Genomic DNA, 17,492 nt, shown 5'->3' on the forward strand with positions numbered 1-17,492 from the left:
CTTCTCTTTTCTTGAGTTTCAATTGACCCCAGCACCCATGGTGGCAGGCGCGATCCACATGCAAATGAGCCGGGTTTGCAGCCACCGAGAGGGGCCGGGAGAAGGCGGGCACTTGTACCAGCCCAGGGAGGGAGCCAGCCTTGATTGCTCAGGTTTGGGAGAGGGGCCTTGGAGGAGGCGGCGCCGCTTAGAGGGCAGCTTCTCTGACTGAGGGCACCCTGGTTCGGGATGGGGTTCCTGCAGGTGGACTGAGGCAGAGGGATGCTCAGAGTGGGGCAGGCTTCGTCTCTGGGCAGAGAAAGGAGTGTGGAGTGTCAGCGGTGGCTGCTGGGCCAGTCCTGGTGTGCTCAGGACGCTTGGGGCAGTGGCTATTTAACAACTGGTGTGGATGTGTTTCAATATTTTAACAACTGGGAGGGCCTTAACAGTGCCTTCCTGCTGAATGTTAGCTCTGACCCAACGAATACTGTTATTATTATTATCATAATCATCATCATTATTTCTTCTGGAGGGCTTGAGCTATGGCCATGAGGATGATCAACAAAAGTCAAAAGCCAGCCCAAGGCAGATGGGACAGTTTGGAGCCTGGGGCAGTGGCTGTTGCATCACCTTCTTGTTTTCTTTTTTGGGTGGAAAGGCAGGATCTTCTCAGAATTGAGCCTCAGAAGGCTCCGAATCCCTCCTTTATCTGGTGACTGAATCCTTTCCACCACATGCCTGTGGAGAAGATACCAGCCCTTGCTTGTTCTCCCCTGGGGGTGGGGAGCTCCCTCCCTGCAGTCAGTCTCTTCTGGCTTACTTGGCTCCTTGCTGACAGGTGCTTTCCCTGCCCTGACCCTGGGCTCTGGGCCCTGGCCCCACAGTCCACCTCTGCTCCCTCGGCTCCATGACAGCCCCTGAGGTCAGCAGTGGGGCCTGCTCTCTCCCAAGTTTCCTTTCCTAGGGCTGGTCTTCTCCATCCTTGCAGCTTCTCCTCCCAGGAAGTAGCCTCCAGCCCCTCCCCTGTGTCTGTGCTCCAGATGCTCCTGGTGGCTGTCAATGTTCGTAGTCCAGGCCTGGACCCAACACCAGGCATGAGGCTGGAGGGTAATGTGGGGAGTAAGCTGTGTGTGGTCAGGGTCCCCAGGGCTAACAGCTGTGCACCTCATGGAGGGTGGGGGCACCGGGATGGAGACATTAGACCTGAAAGTCTGCTAGGACAAGGGTCTGTGCATCCCAAACCACTTCCTTTAGGCAGGTTTTTTATAGAAGCTCCCCATGTAGACACAGACATGACACAGACAGTGTGGGTCAGGGACCCAGAGAGGGACATGTGGATGCACCAGGAGTCAGAGACCCATCAGGGATGTGACCCGAGCTCCAGTTGTCATCATGGACACATCAGAACCCTGAAGCCAGAGGGTAGAGCCAAAGTTACAGCCATGGACATGAATGAGACCCATTTGTGCTGGCACAGCCCCAGACTCAGGCCCCTGCCTCTCACTGCCCTCAGCTCCCTGCATCAGGATTATAGAGATCCAGGAATCTGAACTGATGTAGGGGCGCTGGCTATTGCCCACATGTTGCCGATGAGACCACTGAGGTCCAGAGAGGGCAAGGTTGCCAAAGAGCCACACAGCATTGAAGCCAGAGCCTCCTGATACAGTCTGGGAGCTGATTCCCTGTTCCTCTGGCTGTCCCTGAGGACCATTCCCTTGTCATTCTGTCCTTCCGTGTGCAGTCCTGAAGGTCCTGTCTTCCCCAGCTGAATGGACCACCCATCACTGCCTGTGCACTGCCGTCTGCTGCTTCTTAGCCTCCCCACACTCCTCTTTCTGTTTGCATCTCGTGTACATTCCTCTTCCCTGTCTCTCCTTGTCTCCATCCTTGAGTCTGTCTCTCTGTCTGTATGTCCCTTCCTCTCCTTTCTCCCTCTCTTTGCCTCTCCTTTGCCTGGCCACATCTGCCCCTTAGCACTCCTTTGTGGTACCAGAGCTGGCCTCTGTCTGGGATTGGGAGATCTGAGACCGCAGGGCCACACCCCTAAGAGCTGCAGCCCCTGGGAGGAGGAGGTTGGGTGTGGGGGTTGGTTTCTGAACTCTTCGGAGCCTTCCTGCCGTGGGCAGCTCTGGGCCATCCATTTTCTCCCCGAGTCAAGGACAGCAGGAAAGCAACCATCTCTCATCACAGACCAATCTCACTGCGGCCTGGAAGAGGGGGCTGGGAGTGGGGGTGGGCAGGGGTGAAGAGGGCTCCCATCGACTCCTCATGCAGGCGGGGGATCATCCTGTCCAGGCCCCTGTCTTCTAGCTGGGTCCAAACCTGCTGCTGTCCATGGCAGGCTCCCCTGGTGGGAGCCCCCCTCCTGCCTACCCTCCCTCCAGCTCCTCCTGGCAGAATGAACCTGTTCCCCTAACCCAGTTGAAATCTGGTCCCTATTCACCCCTTTCACCAGGCACAAAGCACTGCTTTCCTCTGGCTCCCCTGATTTCTGATTTCACTCCTTGGCATCCACAGGGTAGAGAGCTAAGAGCTGGCCTCCAGAGGCTGGAAGGTCTGAGCCAAATCCCAGCTCTGCCACTTGCTAGCTGGGTTGTCTCAGGCAAGTGACTTAACCTCGCTGAGCCCAGTTTCCTCCTCTGTAAAATGTAGATAATTCCTTCCCTTACAAGGCTGGCGTGAGGATTGAGTGAGCTAACTTAGGTGAAAGTAGCTGGCAGAGAGCTGTGCACAAAGTAGACATGGGATAAAGCATTTGTTATAAATACATGAGTGAGTAAATAATGAACAAATACTAGAATTTAGATGTGTAAATGGGGCATGGAGAAGGAATGCCAGGTGTCAGGAATGACACAAACAAGAGTGTGGAGTTAAGAAATCTTGGAGGGGAACAGGGAGCCATGAGCGCCCAATAGGAATGCAAAGTCTGGAACCCAAAGAGAGGTCTCAGGAGATGAGTCTAGACAGTCTCAAGGCTTGAGGCTGACAGTCTCAAGGGGCAGGCTCAGGGCTTTTTTTTTTTTTTTTTGGTGAGGAAGATTGGCTCTGAGCTAACATCTGTAGCCAATCTCCCTCTTTTTTTGTTTGAGGAAGATTGTCCCTAAGCTAACATCTGTGCCCATCTTCCTTTACTTTGTACGTGGGATGCTGCCACAGCATGGCTTGATGAGTGGTGAGTAGGTCCACCCCTGGAATCTGAACCTGTGAGCCCCAGGCTGCCAAAGCGAAGTATGTGAACTTAACCACTAAGCCACTGGGCTGGCCCCATTTGTTTGTTTTCATTTTAAGTTGAGCATCCCTTTAGCAGGGAAAGGAACAGTGAGAGGATAAGGAACTTAGTGAGTGTCGACGATGCACCAGGCAGCTAAGAGTAATTGTAGCAGCAGCCAGCAGGAATAGAGCCCCCTGCTGAGGCATTTTACAGGCATTATCACATTTAATTTTTACAGCAACCCAGCTGCCCTGTGAGGGAGATGCTATTATTATTCCCACTTTATAGATGAGGAAATTGAGACCTAGGGCAGTAAAGTGATTTTCCTGGGTCACACAACTAATAATTGTCCCAGACAGGGTTTGAACCCTGGTCTAGTCTGGCTCCAAAGCCACTCCTCAGTCCCCTTCCACAGGGAGGACCCCCCATAATCTCTAGGCAGGTGGTACCATGTGAATAACTGGCTTGAAAACACTTTTGGTTAGTGAAGGAGAGTAGGGAAGGCACGATTGGAGGGCCCAAATGTCAATAAGATAGAAACTTGGCTCAGATGAATCAGGGAAGCCTTCCTGGAGGGGGCTGGGCACAGAGGGAGAGACAAGGCCCAGAGGTGAGGCTGAGGCAGCCCTGGTGGGGGTAGAGGTGGGGTGGGGGTTGTCACCCCCAAGTGACACTTGGGTACTGGGGCACTTGACTTGGATCTGCTTCTTACTGGGGTCTGTTTCCTCCACCCCACCTAGCCCAGCTAGTGCCTTCTTCTGGTCAGTCCCCAGAAAAGTGGGAAGGGCAGGTTTCCGGTGACTGCAGACCTGAGCCCCATTCCCAGCTCTGCTGTGCTCTTGCGGCTGCACTTTGGCCAAGACGACTGCCCTTTCTGACTTTACTTTCCCCGCCCGTGAAATGGGGCTAACAGTGCCCACAAGCTCGGTGCAGCTGAGGGTCAGAGGTGAGCAGAACTGGCCCAGGGCCAGGTTCAGAGCATGTGCTGAGCAATGTCAGCTCCTTCTCTCTTCCCCTGGGCCCCCACACACCTGAGGCAGGCCCGGACCCCCATTTCAGAGCATCAAAAATCACAAGACAGGACGTGTGCTGCAGTGGTCAGACTGATGCCAGACTGCCTGACTTCATCTTGCTGTGCCATCTTGAGCGAACGACTTACCCCAGCTGTGTACAGTTTCCTCATCTGTAAATACGGATATGGCACAAGCCCAGAGTCCCTCATCTAAGACCTGTGACGTCGGAAGGTTTCTGAGCTTTTCTGATTCTAAAGTCTGATACAGAACATATCCCATATCCTGTACCACCTCCCAGTGGGGACATTTCTTACAGTCAAAAATCATTCCTATATATAATTTTTCACCCAAACGTACAAATATTCACACCAGATAGTGAAATGAAAACCAAAAATATCTTCTTAGTTCAGGTCAGTTTTGGCACCAAATAATTTGACACCAACTTATGTAAAATCTTTTGGGGCACCGAAGCTTTTGGGATTCAGCACTGTGGAGAGGGCACTGGGGCCTCATGGGGCTGACATGTGGATAAGATGAGTTATTACACAGAGGCGTTCAGACCCACACCTGGTGCACAGTGAGTGTTCAAGACGTACATGCCATATGATGGGTCCCACCCCTGGTCAAAGCCCTCCCATGGCTCCCGTGTCCTCAGGGTTGAGTGTAAGCAATCTCTGCCAAGGCCCTTTATGACTGGGACCCTAACTCCAGCCTCAGGTCCTACCTCTGCTCTGCACACCCTAAACTTCTTCATCTTTTTTCGGTTCCTCAGACACCCCAGGCTCTCTCTCTCTGCAGGCTGTTGCACTTGCCATGTCTTCTGCCTGAAATGCTCCCCTTCCCCAACCTCCTTTCTTCACTGATTCATCCTACAGGTCTCACAGCCCTCACCTGAGCTTAGATCACGGGCTAGGAAAATTGCTAGTCACCCCTGCTACGCTGTGATCTTGGGGAAGGCAGTGGCCATGTGTCTGTTCTTCTGTGGCATACAGTCGGTGTTGAATGAATGAGCGTCCTCACTCATCAATGGCATTGCCATTAGCTCAGGGCCTGAATACACATTTGTTGAATGAACAGATGACACACAGCTCTGGAAGGAGGATCTCACCCCCCTGGGCACCCCAGGAGAAGATTCTTGGAATGTTCTTCCCTCCCTCTCTCCCTCTCCAAATTCCTTAAGTGATTTTTGAAAAAAGGGACCCACTCCATGCAGGGGGCCAGTGGGGCCTCCAGGATCACAGGGCCTGGGGGAAGTGGCTTCAGTACATTAGGCAGAAACCACTTGTCCGGGGTTGGTGGAGGCCTCTGGGGCTTGGGGAGCAGGGGGCGGGGCGAAGGGGGCCTCCAGCACTCTGGAGCAATTGCTATAAAATAAACTTCATAATCAGGTAAATGCGTTCGTGTGGGGGATGGTTCCCATGCAGCTGCGGGCGTCCCCCTGGCCGGAGGGGACCTGTCTAATCTCAGGGTAATGAAAACGTGGGTCCAATTATGATGGAGGGCCGAGGCCTGGGCCGCGGCCGGAGTGGGGAGCTGGGCCCCTGGCAGCGGAATTAGAACATTTAAGCTGTCAGGCCGAATCCGGGAGAGGCCTGATTACCTGGCCCGCGAAGGGGCCGCTTTGGTTTGGTGTCGACTATAATTTCCTGGCCGCCAGCCGTGAAGCCAGGGGCCACCTTCTCTCCCTTGCCATGGGGGTCCAGGCCCTGCCTCTCTGACCTCCACCCCTCCAGACCCAACCAGAGGGTCTGGCCTGGGCCTCCCAAGCTGCCCATATGGGGCAGAAAGAGGAACAGGTACATGAGTGATGGCTGGGTGTGTGTAATATGTGGACACAGATCAAGGAAAGTATGTCCACTGACCACGTGGAGTGACACGTGCACAGGACGTTTGTGTGGTACACGTGATGTGGCTATAGTAGGTATATGTAAATGGTACAAGTTGCGTCTAGTGGGTTATGTGCCACTGATCCAGCAGTGAGGTGTGGGTGGCTCACGCACAGGGGCTGTATGTACACGTACCTGTGGTACACGTGTGCACATAGCAGGGCTGTGGGTATGCAGGTTATATGTGGTGTGTGTTCACAGTTGTGTGTGCTGGTCTTTAAGTGCCACGAGAGCAGGGATCAAGTCCTCCTTGCTGGCTGCTGTACCCCCAGCACCTAGCTGGGTTCCTGGCTGGGTGGATGGGTGTGGATTATATAAATGTGGGGTGAATTTATGTCTGTGTGATAGGTACCTGGGAGCTACGCGATGCATATATGAAAGGTAGGAGCGTATGGAGTCTGCATGGAATGTGCCTAGTGTGTGTGTGTGTGTGTGTTTCTTGTCTCTGTTGTGTGATACAGGGGCATGAGCAGTGGAATGTTTCTAGGGCCTGTACTGTGTGGTCACACAGACCTGTGCTGGAGGCCTGGCTCCTCTGCTTACAGACTGTGTGACCTCAGGCAAATCACTAAACCTCTCTGAGCCTGACTTTCTCATCTGTAGAATGGATAATTATAATAACCACAGCTAACATTTACTGAGCACTTACTCTGTGCCTGGTACTCTACTGTATGCTTTTCAGCATTATTATCTTACTGTCTTTTCAGAATAACCCTGAATGTAAGTACTACTCTCGCCCCATTTTACAGATGGGAAAACTGAAGCTCTCAGAGGTTAGATAATGTCGAAGCCAGGATTCAAACACAGGCAGTCTGCCTGCAGTGTAAGCTTTTAGCTTCCAGGCTAAATGGATAGGACCTATTGCATAGAGTTGTCCTAAGGATTGAATGAGATAATCCATGTGAAACCCCCAGTACTGTGTCTGGGACATAGTAATTACTCTGTAAGTGTCATTGCTATTATTTATTTGCACATGACACATGTGTATGGCATGTATAAAACAGGTACAAGGAAATATATGGGAAGGGGGCACATATTTGTGTGAGAAAGAGAGACGTGTAGGTTTTTGTGGGCGTGTGTAGGGCAGGCATGCATTTACACAAAGTTTATATCCATGTGCTTGGGTATATGCATATGTGATGTATTTTTCATAATCAACACAAGACGTAAACAAATGTATTAGGATGTACCATATATTGACGAATGGCTTATGAAATTAGAAGAAACATACTTGAGGTAGGTGAGATATTTGAATCTGCACAGGGCTCTATACTTGGGAATTGAAGAATATTATGTAAATGGGGCAATAATCGGTATTGGAGGTGCAGGCATGGTCATGAATATGCACATGTGCACACAGCACGACACATTTGTGTGTGCATAGGGGCGATACATATAATAACAATATAGATATGCACAGAGTGGTTATAGATACCATACGTATACAATGCAGTGTATGTGGTCTGCTACGTGCATGTGTGTGCACAGTGCTTGTGCCTGGGGTATGTATAGGCACATTGATGGAAACAGTGGTGTGTGTGTCATGCATGTACTTTGGGGGTATGTTGCATATCCTTTTGAGACGTATGTATTTGTTTGTGATTCATGTTCTGTGCATCTTTGCTCAAATATCACCTTCTCAGTTAAAACACCCATTACCACCCTATTTAAAAGACCCAGTTTCCCATCCCAGTCCCTTCTTTATTTTCTCCAAAAAAGTGTCACTTTTTAATATACCATATAATTCAGTAATTTATGATGTCGTTCTCTCTCTCTCTGGAACCTAAGCCTCGGGAGGCCAAGGGCCTTTCTCAGTCTTGTTCACTGCGAATCCCCCTGCCTAGCCCAGGGCCCGGCCCATTGGAGATGCCCAACTACAATTTGTTGAGTCAGCAAGTGGATGTCTGCGCACAGGCGAAGCAGCTCTGTGGGAGCCCGTGCGGGATTGAGATGAGACTTAGGTGCATGGCACAGCCAGGCGACAGGGTGACCACCCCGGGGCGCGGGGACGCATGGCGGACACACGTCCGCACGAGCTGAATTCAGCCGTGTGCTCTGGGCACGTGTGAATGACGGGCGGACGCCAGCTGCTGCCGGGCCAGCGCTGGGGCACCCCCGCCCCTGCCGGGCCCTGGGTCTGCCCCGAGGCCCCTCCCCGGCCCCTGCCGTCTCCCGGGGGGCGCGACCCGGTGTACCCGCGCGGCCGGCGGGGCTCCGGCCCATTTCCCGGCGGCCGCAGGGCGGGGAGCGCGAGCGGGGCCGCGGGCGGCCGGGCGGCAGGAAGCGGCGCATTGTTCGCGGGCCGCGGCCGGGCCGGGGAGTGCCGGGCCCCCACGGACATAAAAGGAGGCAGCAGCGCCCGCCGAGCGGCCGGCCGGCCCGCGCCCCGCTCCGCTGACCCCGGCATCCGCTCGGCCGGCAGCCCGGGGAGCTGGAAGGCGCCCGCCCCTGCGCCCGCCAGCCCGGGTTCGAGTCCCGGCTCGCCGCCTGCCGCGCCTGCGTTTCCTCGCGTGTCAAATTAAACAGGCCGCTGGACGCCGAGCGCAGGGCACAGCCCCGCCGCCCCCTTCATCCTGCACCCTCTCCAGTTTGCTGGTCCCATTAAAAACCTAACCCCGCGCGCCGTAGTCCCTAGAGAAGAAAAGGGACCCAGTGACATGCAGGCTGCAGGGGGAGTGTTTTACCTACTGCTGGAAACGCGCCAGTGTACCTGGAGCGACACCCCTGTGGGCCAACGGGGCTGCCCGTGGCCCCAAAAGACCCTTTTCAGGGTGGACCTATGTTGGCAGGCTCCATTCTGGATGGGGAAACTGAGGCCTGGAGAGGGAACCACTTGCTCAATGTCGTCAATCACAGAAACCGTATCATGCAGACTTTTTACAAATTCAGGTTTTTTTCTTCCTGTGCTTAGAAGTACCGCCATTTTTGTGCTTCTTGACCATAAAATTGATCAAATGAACACGGTGACTGGTGTGTATCTTTTCAAGCTGGCCTTACACTTGTTGCTCATTTGATCTTCGCATCCTCTCTGGAAGTGGGCATGGGTAAACTGAGGCCCAGAGAGGTAAAGTGTCTTATTCAAGCAGGTTGGGGAAGGTCAGGGGTTTGTCCCTGGTCTGTTTTAGGAGATGTTAAGCCTGACAACTCGGCACCATAATCTTGGGTGGGGATGTATTTGCGGGAGGATCCCAATCTAATCAAGGCAGGAAAAGTAAAGGATTAGCAACACCACCTGGTTCTGCCCAGCCCACCCCAGCCCACAGCACTGAGTTTAGCCCTGTAGGCCAGGAGGATGCTCTTGTCTCCATTGAAAGGAAAAGGAAAATCTTCACCATTTCCATAGGGGCCCAGAGAGGTTAAGTGACTTACAGCAGTTCACACAGCAAAGTATCTATGAGGCAGAGGCCCTCCACCCACAGCCAGACGTCTCCTTCTGGAGAGAACCCCCTCCCTGAGTCCTGAAATTTTGGGGACCTGTCCTGGGGTGGCTTCACCCACTGGGCCAGGAGATTCTGATTATGGAGAAATGGCCTTCCCTCCACCCCTGCCCCTGCCCAGCCTGGGAACCCTACACCGGGGGTAATTGAGATCAGATGCGGCTGTGACCCACGGAATGCTCCCCTGGAACCTGGAAGCATTTATTGTCTGGAAGAGAATCCAGGGCCCGTTCTAGGCCCCCTCCCTCCCCGGCTGTCTCCTCCCCGGGCGGCTGAAGGTGGATAGGGGCCCTGAGGAGCCTCTGGTGCTGGCCGGGGTTGGGCAGCCGGCCTTGATGAATCCGCTGCTGAAAGCACCTTCCTGGCTTCCTCCTTCCTGGGGATACGGTTACAGGGGGCCAGACTTCCTGTCAAGCCCGCCCAGCTCTGCAGGGTGGGTCTGCAGCTCTCCAGGCCCGCAGCTCTGCCACCACTACACCCCCCTGAGCTGGGACTTCAGCAGCCCCATCTCATTCAGGGATCAGCTCAAATGTCACCTCCTCAGGGAGGCCCTCCCTGACCACCCTATATGAGCTAGCCCACCTACAGGCAGTCTCTCCCTCTCCCTCTGTGTAATGTTCTTCATATCACTTATCGCTAGTTGGTTGGTTCTTTATTTTTGTTATAAGAATGTTTATTTCCTGACTGTCCTGTACCCCCAGGAATGTGAGCCCTGTGAGGGCAGGGACTTTGTTTTGTCACTGCTGTATCCTGGAGCCTGCAACTGTGCCTGGCACTCAGTAGGTGCTCAGTAAATACCAACTGGACGAACAAAGCAATGGGTGGGGCCCCACCTTTGGCCTCTGACGTCAGAGCTGCTCTGAACTGGGATTTACCATCTCTGATCTCCGCCCTCTGGTTAATCCCGCCTCCTCTGCCTTGATTTCACGTGTCTGGTGTAAAACTCTGGTCTGATGCTCACTCTTCAGCCTGCATTTTACTGCCTCAGGCTCTCAACTGGGAGCTCCTCTGACCTCACATCTCTGATCCCTCTTCTTTGCCCTCATTTCTCCAGCCTCTGCTGTGTGACTTTAGGCAGGTCTCTTGCCCTTCCTGAGCCAGCAGAGTTCTTCTTCAAACAAAAGCTTACATGGGAAGCCCAGTGTATGACAGATAAAAGGGCGCAAGGCAGGAAGAGGGCCTGACCCTTGAGTGCCTGGCTTTTCCTGTGTCCCCTAGTGTTGTCCCCAAAACACCTTTGAAGATCCCTACAGCTGGAGAGCATAGTTTGAAAACCCTGGATTCGATGATTTCTCAGTCTCTTTTAGCTCCGTAATTCCACAATGCCATTACTTAGAGGTCTGGTCTTAAGCGTTCACTTGGCCATCATTCACTCTTTTATCAAACATTATTAATGGGTCACAGTCGTGTGCCAGGCTTCCATCGAATCCCTGTTTTCCAGTTTCCTGTGTCCGATTTCTGGTCCCCTTTCCTCATTCGACAAGCAGTCCAGGAGCGTGTTTCACATGCCAGGGCTATGAAATCTCAGAGAACCTGGGCAGGGCAGCTGCTGGCCAATACCCCCTTTGCGTGACTTAGGAAGAGGCACTCTCTTCTGGGCGGATACAGCCTTGCTTCTGGACCCGAGCTTGACCATCAGGAAGTGCCCTTGAGTGAAGAAAAAGGTCACTATCTTCTTGGCAGACAAAGCCCCACACCTGGGTGCAGGCTGGCTGGATTTCAGACCCCTGGTGTAGTGCACAGACTTCACGGGTGCCTCCATGGGTGTGCGACCTCCACTGGGGGCTTCGGAGAAAGCTTCTCGGAGTTGGTGAGAAAGGACCTGACATTAAGGGATGAGGAGAGTTTGAATCAGGAGGGGAGGGGAAAGGCGCTCCCAAGGGTAAGTTCAGCATGGGCAAAGACAGAGAAACTAGAAGTGTGGTCTGGATGGGAGAATGGGGGTGGGGGCGTAGTGTGGAAGGTACTGGAAAGGTAGGGAGTGAGGGCCTTGAATGCCAGGGTGAGGAGTCTGTGTTTTATCCTCTCTGTGGGCTTGGGAGGGTCCCCAACCTGCATGCCAGCTAGAGCAGATCCATGTAAATCTGATCTTTGTTTCATTCATGGGGTTGGGGGGGGGGGGAGCACTTAGGATTTTGTTTGTAAAAAAACATGTTTCCTCTCCAAAAATGTTTGAAAGCCACAGCTATTAGGGGTGGAAAGCCAGAAAAGGGGTTAAAAGTCCCCCTGCCAGCTTCTGGCCCCCCGGCAGGGCCTGCACTCTCTACAGGGGAGAAATCTGAGTCTCCAAGAGAGGGGTGGGCTCGGCTCTGGCTCTGGGTCTCAGGCGGTATCTGGGGCCCAGGACTCCTGCATCCTACATCGGGCTCTTTTGATGCGGTACCTGAAGGTACTTGCATTCTCAGGCCCCTGCGTGAGACCCCGGCTCGCTTTCTGAGGTCTCCCCAGCTCTTGCCCTTCTTCCTCGGCCAGCCAACCTTCCTGGAAAAAGGCGGCCTATGCTGCCACCTGGTGGCAAGGCTGAGGTAGTGAGGGTGCCACTTCCTGGCTCTGGAGCTGCCTGCACTCTCCTGGTCCAGAAGAGGGACCTTGCGGCCTTGGGTAAGGGCGGCCCTGATCTGAGATACTGACCACTTTGAGACTCTGGGACCATTAATGGTGGTATAACCCACCCCGAGTCTATTCTTGCTCTGTCTTCCCCTGTCCCAAGGACTTAGCACCCTAATTGTCTAACACCCTCAGCTCCTCCTACTCCATTATGTCCTAAATCCAGTCTGTCCCCAGGTCCTGTCAAATCTCCCTTTTAGGTACTGGAACTTGTTCATTGCTCTCCATCCCCAAGACCACGGCTCAGGTCCAGCTCCCACTATCCTCATGTGGTCTGCTGCAGTAGCCTCACAAATTTGGTCTTTTCTCTTCTCGGGCCCATTTGCAATCCACTCTCTGTCCTGCATTCGGAGGGACCTTGCTACAAGCCACAGCTACTCACATCACTCCCTGCTTAAAACCATCAATGGCTCCCCATTGACCCCAGGACAAAGCTCAGCCTTTTACCTGGGAACCCCTTGGGGACTGTCCCTGCAAACCCCCAAGCTCCACCTCTTTTGGTCGCCTCCCTACCTCTCCTGGTTGGGAGGGCAGCCTAGCACAGTGGTTACAGGCACCGACGCTAGTGCCTGCCCACCTGGTTTCAAATTTCACTTCTGTCATTTGCCAAATGTGCGACCCCAGTCAGGTTATTTAACTCAGTTTCCCAATCTCTAAAACAGGATGGTTGGTAATAGTACCTACTTCAGAGGGTTATTGTGAAGATAAAATGAAGGATCATGGATGAAGCTGCTATAAGTTGAGGTCAACTACAAGGTTAGAGGGCACAGCCTGCACACGAGACCGCCCTTGCTTCTGACACCACCTGCAAGTTCCGGAGGTGCCCCAAACTGCCTTCAGGTTTGATAATTCACTGGAAAGACTCACAAAACTCACTGAAAGCTCTTATACTCCCCTTATGGTTTATTATTGGGAAAGGATACAGATGAGGATCTGACAAAGGAAGGGCAGAGTTACACAGGTCACACAGCGAGCGAGGGCTGAGGTGGGACTGGCGCCCACTGGAGGAACTTGCACGCATAGCCGCTTGAAGCAATCGTGCTGCCAGGAAGCGTGCTTGCAGTCAGCCCATCTCAGAGGGGTCATGGGGCAGACGAAGTGACCTTTGTGTGCGGCCCTGGAGGCAGCAGCAGGGCCAGCGGGGAAGCCAGGGGATCAGATTTCAGTTTGATGTGTCCAAAGACCTTCCAAGAATGAAGATGCTTGTGGGATGGGTGTGAATGAGCTCCAGCCCTGCAAGGTCTGCCACAGCCATGGGGACCTGGCCCGTCTGGAGGTCCAGGCGGGGCTGGAGAGGGGGTGGAAGCAGGGGCTCAGATCCCCTCTCCCTGTCTGCCTCCAGCTCTGCTGGGCCCAGGGTGGGGTCGGGAGAGGGGTGCTGGGGAAAGGGGAAGGAAGAGCCAGCTCAGGTGGAGGTCAGCAGAGGAGGAGCAGGAGGGCTCTGCCTTCCCAAGGCCTCTGGGAAGGAGCTGGGCTTCAGGCCAAGCTGTGGGTTCTAAGGAACAGATCCATTCCAGGGTGGGGACAATTCATGCAAGGAGTGAACTGCTTGAATCTGGCCTCTCGGGCAGATGGGGCAGGCTCAGGGCCCCGAAAGAACTACAACCAGAGAGACTGCTGGGGAAGGACCCATGTCAAGGGCTAGAAGCCCTGGATTCCAGCAGCTTCTCTACTGTGTGTTCTTGGGCAAATTCCTTCCCTATCTGGGCCGTAGTCTCCTGATCTGTTACATGGAGATTTGGGCCCAATAACTTGAGGCCCTTCTCCAGAGAGGCAGGAAGCAGGGGCTGGAGAAGGGGTGGGCGGTACTGGAGGTCAGGACAGGACTGGTCTCGGGCATCTGTCCATGGGCCTAGAAACTAGTTCCTCCCCCACCCCACCCCCTCCCAGCTTCTCCTCTGTCCACCACACAGACCACAGCCTTCTCTTCTCCTTTCTATTTTCAGACATCCTAGAGTTCTGAGGAAGGCCCAGGCTGGCGCCTGCCCAGGAACTCTGGGCTGCTGAGGGAGGCATCTCCAGAGCAGTTAGTCAGTTTGATGGGCTTAGGAGCAGACAGCTGGGGCCTCACTCTGGGCTGGAGAAGGGCCTGGCCCTGGCCCAGCCCAGACTGACCAGGAGGCTGGTGGTGGGTAGAGAAAGAGGGAATGCAGTCCTGGCCCTTGGCCGAAGGCTCACCCTGACCAAGACCAGGACAGTCTTGGGGGCCGTGCCTGGCTGGGCAGAGAGCCTGCAGCCAAGGGCTCCATGGCTGGATTCTGGATTCAGTCTGGCTAAAATGCCAGCCCTGTCCCGCACAGGCAGGCGGCTCTATTGCAGGAGGCCAAACCCTGGCTTTCTCCTGTCCCCTGGGCCTGCAAGGGCTTCCCTCTTGTGCTCTCAGAATTGTGCTTCCATGACATGTTGGGTCCTGACCTCAAGAGGTGGGAAGGGTCAGGGTCAGTGGTGAATAACCCTCACCAGAGGGGTACCCAGAATGCTTCTTGTCTCCCCCCCTCCCTGCCCCACAGAGAATACATTTTACTGTGAGAGAGCAGACAGACGGAGACAGGGAGGCCCTGCTCTGAGATGCTGGGGCCAGGCAGGTATTTCTCTTGGTAATGGACTTGGCTTCTGGAGGCAGGTGTTCTTCCAGCCACCTCCCAGACACCCAGACCTTCCTGCTCCAGGTTCAGAGTCTGGAGCCTCCACCTCAGGAAGGCCTCCTCCTCACTGCACGAACTCTGACCTTGGGCAAGCTCCCTACAGTCTGTGGGGCTCAGTTTCCCCATCCATAAAATGAGAAAATTGGCCTAAATTCCCTCCCAGCTCTGGTGTGTATCGTTCCGATTTCCTGATGGGGGAAACATTTTTAACTCCCGGGCTCAGGAGGCCTCAGGCCTGGTTTATCAGCCTCAGGGTGGTTCTCAGGCGGTGACTGTTGTTCTCCTGGGAGGGAAGAGGTGGAAGGGATGAAGCGATGGAGGCATCTCTGTTCAGCAGAGATAACTCCCCAGCCAGAGGTTGGAACATGAAGCAGATTGTGCCAGAAATAGAGACAGAGATGGAGAGGGACAGAGTCAGCAGGAGGGAGATAGCAACTCAGAGATACTGAAAGAGGAAGAGAGCATCCAAGACAGAGATGAAGAGACAGGGCCACCACAGACAGAGGAAGAGATAACAGACTGCCAGGGAGAGAGAAAGAGAGAAACAGAGAGATGAGACCCAGACTGAGCGATAAAGGCAGGAAAAGGAGGGCGGGACCAGAATACAGTAGAATGAGACTAGTTGGATGGGGCAGAAAAGCCAGCAACTGAGCCTTCTGCTCTCTGGGGGTCAAGCTAGATCCTGCTTTTGCCTGCAAGGTGCCTGGATCTGGTGGTCCTTCTTCTGCTCATCAAATTTCCTCTGGGACTGGGACCCTCCTGCTCCACAACCTAAATGTCCTCCAGACCTCACCTCCCTGGGGGTAGTGTGTGCAGAGATGAGAGGCCTCACAGGCTTCCTGGCCTTGGGGTTTTGTTAAAGGGTAGGGGTAAATGGTGAGGAGTGAGAGATGAATGAAGGTTATTACCTTTAGGGGGATGTGGTTAGGGTTGGCAGAAAAGCAAGGAGGTGGAAAGTTCAAAGAAAAATTTCCCCATCTTTCTTTAGCTCAGGCATTAACTCTGTGTCTCACTATTTAGGGAATGATAGGGAATCTGGCAGTGGGGGGAGGGTTCCAGGTACTTAGTGTTGGATGGAAGGAGGAGATACAAAAGGAGAAGAACTGAGCTGGGCAAGGATGGGTTTAGTTGAGTTGAAATATGTTGAACGTAGTTGGTTTGGTTGGGGTGGAGTGGAGTTGTGTTACGTCATGTTGGGGTGGGTTGGGTTGAATAAAATTTAGTTTTGTTGGATTGACTGGAGTTGGATTTGGGAGCGGAGCTGAGTTGAACTGATTTGACTTGAATTTAGTAGAGTTAAGCTGAGTTGGGTTGTGTTGAGAAAGGTTGGGTTGGGTTGAATGAAGTGGAGTTGAGTTTGATTGAATTGAGTTAGGTTGGATTTAAGTAGGTTGAGTGGAAATAAGCTGGGTTGACTTGAGTTGGATTTAGGAAGATTGAGGTGGGTTGAGTTGAGTTAATTAGGTTGAGTTGCTCTGGAGTAAGAAAGCTATAAGACTCCAAGAAGACAGGAGTAAGGAGGAGCCCAGATCCAGCATAATCCAAATTATGCTGCCAGGGAAGGAAGATGGAGTGAGATACCAACAAGGAGAGACCTGCTGAGGGGAGATGTCCAAGGCTGAGATCTAAACAGATCTTTGAGTCGGAGATGGTTTGGCAAACAAATGATCTGTTTCAGTGTTTCTCCGTCTTTTTACCACTCTACACTTCCACTGGTATGGAGGTTCAGTATGGCTGTGATTCGCATCTTGTGATGGGAAGAAGTGAATATTAGAATCTCATTTGCTCATTTGCATGTGCTCACGTGTGTGTGTGTGTGTGTGTGTGTGTGGAAGGGGAGTGTAATTCGAAAAAATACCTAAAGGAGATTCTTAGATGCCTCCCAAGCTAGAGCATGCTCCAGGTGAGAATCAATATCCCACAGAATCTTTTTTATTCCCCAAATTTATTAAAATGTATTTGACATGTTACAGTGTGTAAGTTTAAGGTGTACAACGTGATGATTTGATACACATACATATTGCAAAATGATTACCACAACGTTAGTTAACACATCCCTTACCTCACAGTTACCGTTTATGTGTGTGTTGAGAACATTTAAGATCTGCTCTCTTAGCAACTTTCAAGTATACGATATGGTACTATTAACAATAGTCCCCGTGCTGTATATTTGATCCTCAGAACTTTCTCATCTCAGAGTTGGAAGTTTGTCCACTTTGACCACCATCACCCATTTTCTTTAACCCCCAGCCCCTGGCAACCACCAATCTACCCTTTCTATGTGTTCAGTGTTTTTAGATTCCACATATAAGTGAAATCGTATAGTATTTGTCCTTCTGTGTCTGACTTATTTCACTTAGTGTAATGCTCTCAGTTGGACATTATAATATATATGTATATATATCATACGATGTATAATATATAATGCCCAATGTTATCACAAATGGCAGGATTTCCTTCTTTTTTTATGGCTGAATAATGCTCCGTTGTGTATATGTAAACCCATAGAATCTTAAATCCTGCAGCAAAGGAGTTCTGTTTGGGCAAACCCCTGGGATGAAGATCTTTTAAGGAGAATGAAAGAGGTGAGCAAAGGTCAGAGGTTTCCTCTTGTAGTCTCTTAGCCCAATTCTTGGAAGGCAGCCTTTGAGGAAAAGGAAATGTAGTATTTATTGAGTACCTACTATATGCTAAGTATTTTCACATCCATCAGT

This window comes from Equus caballus, chromosome 25 (genome assembly GCF_041296265.1).
Source record: "Equus caballus isolate H_3958 breed thoroughbred chromosome 25, TB-T2T, whole genome shotgun sequence".
Classification (NCBI taxonomy): Eukaryota; Metazoa; Chordata; class Mammalia; order Perissodactyla; family Equidae; genus Equus; species Equus caballus.